The 6,000-nt window shown below is 25.6% G+C and overlaps 1 non-coding gene across 1 annotated transcript; it reads right to left on the bottom strand.

The window, feature by feature from the left end:
- Positions 1-2,372: 2,372 nt before the first annotated feature.
- On the bottom strand, positions 2,373-2,445 carry TRNAK-CUU. The gene has a single exon. It is a non-coding gene; the product is annotated as a tRNA-Lys (tRNA).
- Between the last annotated feature and the right edge of the window lie 3,555 nt (positions 2,446-6,000).

The raw sequence follows: 6,000 nt of genomic DNA, 5'->3' as shown, positions 1-6,000 counted from the left end.
AATCTAATTTAAGTATTTATTCACTGTGATATAAAGTATATATATCATATTGTCTATTTTAGACTAAGCATTGGTTTTGGCTCAATGGTTGGGTACGTGCTTAGTATGGTTGGGTATGTGCTTAGTTTTTTAAGTGACTCAAATTTAAATCATTTTAGCCCCAATTTGCTTTGTTTTGTTTTCTTTCAACAAGAGGATTAAATTGAACGGTGATACGTGACATCATTCGATTGGATGATTAAATTATTTTAATTTATTAAAAGTATGACTAAATTGAGAGAATATGTAATTATATCAAAATATTTAACTGTCATGTCACCCAATATGTTAACTGTTAATGGCAATTAACCCGTGATTATCACATCTTAATTAAATAAAAATGAAAGTGATGATATATTAATTAAATAAAAATGAAAGTAACCATATATTATGTTTTTTGAAATCTCAGAGAAAAATTTGACAAAACACAAACATAAGTGATCAATCATGTAGTTAACTCAATAAAATAAAAAAATATATTATCATTGGTCAATTGTTTTAGTGAGATAAGATATTAAATATCTCAAACAATATTAAAAGTTTAAATATGAAGAATAAGTTTACACCCCAATTTGTTATAAAGATAAATTGAGTTTAAAATCAAACATATTATCATTAGTCAATGTTTAAAATCATGTAGTTAATTCGATTCAAGTGTTATAAAGATTCATTAAGCCTAAATCAATAATTGAGTTTTCCAAAAAATGATGAAGAATAAGTTTACACCCCATTTGATTCAAAATTTTTATGGTAATTAATTTAATCACTACTTTGATATTTTAATTTAACTAATATATTTTAATCATATATTAATAAAATAAGAATAATGAATGTCACGTCATACATAAATATTAATAAAATTAGTCATGATGATTAAAATATGAGCAATTTGAGAGATTAAAATTGAAACTTTTAAAGTTTATTGATTAAAATGGGAGAAAGAAGATAGTTGAGTGATGAATGATATAATTTTTTCATTTATAAATCATTAACCATAGTTAAAGGGTCGCATTGAGTTATTTTGTGAGTTTGAGGGCCAAATTAAAATTAATTAGTTGACCTTATTCCCATATGTAATGGGATAAATGGAATGTAAGATAGTAGGTTGCCCCCAACGCCAGGTTGAGAGCAACTTCCGTGGAAGACCTCCGGCAGTCAGAATTATGAATTGCCCACCGTAGGACACGATCTCATGACCACAAGGTTAAGAGTCTTGCGCTCTACCAACTGAGCTGGACGGATAATTCTTTTAGGGCCAAATTGATTACTAAAAATATGATGTTGGGTTGCTTGACTTGCCACATCAACACAAAGTAACAGAGACGTTGGTCAACAACGTAAAACGTTGGTCAAAGGGTTATATTGATTTTTTTTTTCAAGTTGAAGGCCACATTTATTTAAAAATGATAGGGGCTACACTGATTTTTTTAAAAGTTCATGTATCTCTGATGCATTTTTACCTAATTTTAATATTTCCATTGTTGTATAAAAATTGGGAGGTGAGACACACGGACTTTTGCAGCGCGCGAGTAAAGAACCCTTTTGGGTATCAAATTACTGCGTTCACTTGCAGCATTCTGACAAACTTCTTCTCCCGTACTGCGTGCAGTAATTTAAAATTGGATTTTCATTTAAGCAGCGGAGTTTTGACTATCTGCATGTGGTCCCACGGAACACCTCAATCCTCCACCACTTGATTTTTTTCTCTAGATTTTGAAACGGAATTTCCATTTTTCGTTTCGGGTGATTTAAATAAATAATTTTAAATTTTAAATTAATTTAATTTAAAATATTTTATTTAAATATTAAAATTTAAATAATCATAAAAAAATAACAATATTATAAATTTGATTATAATATAAATATTGTATTATTTTTATTGTTAATTATATGACCTGACAAATTAAAATTAATTGATAATATTTTGGGTGAATCCAAAGTTTTTTACATGTGTTCTTAAGTCCTTTTACATCTTTGTTCTTTTTAATTTTACATGAGTTCATTGTATCACATTCTTAAATTATATATTTCATTTTAAATTTTGAAAATTTTAATTTAATCCTAAATTATCGACATATGTTAATTATATTAGCTACTAATAAAAAATTTAAACATGTAAACATGCATGTGTATTTTATAGTAATATGATATGTCATAAAAAAGCAAATGTTGTATTCATATAAAATAATAATATAATTATAAAATAAAGAAGAAGAAAAATTTAGCTGACCATATTCCCATATGTAATGGGGTAAGGGGGAGATAGGGTAGTAGGATGTCCCCAACGCTAGGTTGAGAGTAACTTCCGTAGAAGACCTCCGGCAATTATTAATTGCCCACCGTGAGATTCGATCCCACGACCACAAGGTTAAGAGCCTTGCGCTCTACCAACTGAGCTGGATGGGCAATTCAATTATAAAATAAAGAAAAAAGTATAAATAAAATGAAATAACACAAATGAGAATAAAAAAATTTCAATTTCATTACAAATACATTTTTAGGGACGTGATACAACATTTATTCACTTATGCTACGTTATATTATTACATAATATATATCAATATTAGTGTGGTAGTTAATAAAATTTTAACATATTCCTTGACATGAGAAGTCATTTGCATATAATGATAGTTTGGGATGAAATTGAAAAAACATTCATAAATTTTAAATTCTTGAAAAATATTCATAGATTAACAATTAGTTGCTCTAATGGGATGAAACGCTAGATCCCTTAAGTAATGTCAATTTTAAATTATGGTGATTGCGAATGGAATAAACTGGGTTGAGATATAAACGTCTTGAATATTTTCAAGATCATGAGCGAAAAACTTAAAAACAAGCAATATAGAACAAAAGGTATATTATATTATTTTAAATAATTGATTTAATATTATATTAATAAATCATATAAAAATAATTAAATTGTGGGTCTTCAGTTATAAAAGTAGAAAGTATGAACATTTTCATTTGATAAAATTGAAAAAAAAATACGGACTCTTAGCTATAAACCTTGAGTAAAAACTAAAAAATAAGTCATATAAAATGAAAATATATTATGTTATTTGAATAATTAATATAATATCACATTAATAAAGCATAAAAATAGTTAAATTATAATTATTCAATTATAAAAATAGAAAATAATGATTATTTTATAAAATTAAAATTTTAGGGGTCCTTAATGATAAAATTAAAAGTGGAGAGCCCTAAGCAATCGCTGGGTTGCACCCCTAAAGCTGGTTTTGAGTTAGGAGGGTTATACTTATGTCTATAATATCTAATTTGAATCAATCGTTCAATAGATTATATATCGTTAGTTATAAAAAATAAAATTATATTAAAATTTAAATTTAAATTTTTGATGATTAATTTAAAATGAGAAATATAATTTGAAAAGAAAATTAGAATAAAAATTATATTTTTACTTTATTTTTTGATTAAAAGAATTACATTTTAAGATATATGATACAACTAACAAAGTTGTTATAATTATAAGCATTTTGTTTCTATTTTTTTTAATTCATGGAAAGCACAAGGCCCTGCTGAGAAATAATTGAACATCATGACTTGTTATCATAAAAAGTAAAAAATGTAAAAAAAAAAGTTAAAAATAATTGAAACCACACACATTCATAGGGGAGATGGATCAATTACATTAATCTTTTTTTCAAAATATAAATACAGTTTTGACCCTAAATTGAATGTGGGTTCAAATATTTCTGACATCTCCCACATATAAAGGTAAAACTGTCAACCGTTGGATCCTAAACTTCATCACCAATATTTAAATATCAGACGGCAAAGTTGCCGTCTGAAACAAAAAAAAAAAAAATTGCCCTTTGACTGACTCAATAAATCATTGAAGGGATGGGTAGTTTTCAATTTTCTTATTATTTAAATATTTTAAAAATTACATCACAAATTTGTACAGTGAACTGAGGAAGTCGGCACTGTGGTAATATTTAAAAATAAAAAAAATAAAAGAAAGAGTTACTGCAATACTTTTACATGCTCTTTGGTTCGGGGAATGTTGGATTTCTATATGAATAAAATTCATATTCTTTCGTTTGGTTAGCCGGGAATCTCATTCCCCATAATGTTTTATTACCAAGTGTGGATTTTTTGAGTATATTACCGGAAATGTCATTACTCATTCCTTTAGGTATTGATAGATTACCGGTATTTTAGACTAAAATGCCCTTAATTTTTTTTCTCAAAAATACAATTCTTTTGTCATTGAATAATAAAAATTATACGAAGGTTAAATTACAAATTTATCCTTAAACTATTTTAGATTTACAAAAAAAAATTATAATTAAAATATTATATGAAGTTCAGGGGTTAAAATAAAATTTTATCATTTCATTAAACTTTTTTATATTTTTAATTTTGTAAAAAAAAATTATATAAATTTTATGAATTTAATTTTTTAAAAGAAAATATATAAATATTTTCCAACTTGTTAAAAACAAATATATAATAAGGACAATTTGATTAAATATACATTTCAATAATCTTTTATTACTTTAACCAAACACGGTAATTTTACATTTCTGCTAAACTATCCAAACACAAAATACAACATTCTCAGTAATCTTATTCCCTGATAATCTTTTATTCTCACTGATAATCTTACATTCCGTGAACCAAACGCACCCTTAAATTTTACAATATTTATTACAGGCCGAAAATTTGGTTATTTACCCTTCAATTGGGTGAACCGGGCAAAATCAATTAAAAGAGGATTTTAATTTGAGACGTCTAAAGTAAGGTTAATACATGGTATGATCAGCCAAAAAAAAGTTACATATTATAATAGGTAAGAAAATATTAACATTATAAGTATAATGGTATACAAGGTAAGAAAATATTAACATTATACTTAAACTTGTTATCTTAATAAGGATTTCAATAATGTTATACATGGTAAAAAATTACGTTATAAATGGTAAATGTTATGGAAACTATTAACATTATAAGTCGCGTCGAAAATGTTATCAGAGTTCAAGCTGATGGGACCTTTTAATTTACTACGATAAAAAAATAAGTTAAAAATTGAAAATGTTATAAAATATATAATAAGTATAGTTGTTCTCAATAACGATATGGTTCACTAAGAAGGGAAGTTGTAATCTGAAATCTTAATATTTTTAATAATAACATGGGTTGCACCTAAAATGTTATCAGAGTTTAAGTTGATGGAACCTTGGATTTACCCACGATAAGAAAATAAGTTAAAAACGAAAAATGTTACGAATATATACAAAAAATACGATTGCACCGAATAATGTCATGATTTATTAAGAAATATATTGTGATTTGTAATGTTAATATTTTTATTAAGAAAATAGGTTACACCTAATAATTTCATGGTTCACTGAGAAAACATGTTGCAATATGGAATCTTAATACTTTTTATAATAAAATGAGTTGTGCATATGGAACCTTAGATATTCTCACATTAAGAAAATAAGTTAAAAGTTGAAAATGTTATGAATATATATATTAAATACAGTTGCGTCCAATAATATCATGATTCACTAATAAATAAGTTGTGATCTTTAATGTTAATATTTTTTTAATAAAATAGATTGCACCAAAGAATGTCAAGGTTCACCAAGAAAATATGTTGCAATATGGAATCTTACTATTTTTAACAATAAAATGGGTTGCATCTAAAATATTATCAAAGTTTAAGCTAATGGAGCATTGAAATTTCTCATGATAAGAAAGTAAGTTAAAAGTTTAAAATGTTATGAATATATACAAGAAATACGATTGTGCCCAATAATATTATGGTTCACTAAGAAAGCATGTTGTGATATGTAAAGTAATGTTAATATTTTTTTTATAAAATAGGTTGTGCCAAAGATTGTCAAGGTTTTGAATAGAAATTTCGGTTGCGATATGTTATGTTAATATTTTTATTAAAAGATAGGTTGCGCTAAAAAAATAAAAATA

The sequence above is a fragment of the Hibiscus syriacus genome, unplaced genomic scaffold, assembly GCF_006381635.1.
Source record: "Hibiscus syriacus cultivar Baekdansim isolate YM2019G1 unplaced genomic scaffold, ASM638163v2 tig00111230_pilon, whole genome shotgun sequence".
NCBI lineage: Eukaryota > Viridiplantae > Streptophyta > Magnoliopsida > Malvales > Malvaceae > Hibiscus > Hibiscus syriacus.
The sequence above is the reverse complement of the archived record's forward strand: the minus strand, read 5'-3'. Positions and strand labels throughout refer to the sequence as shown.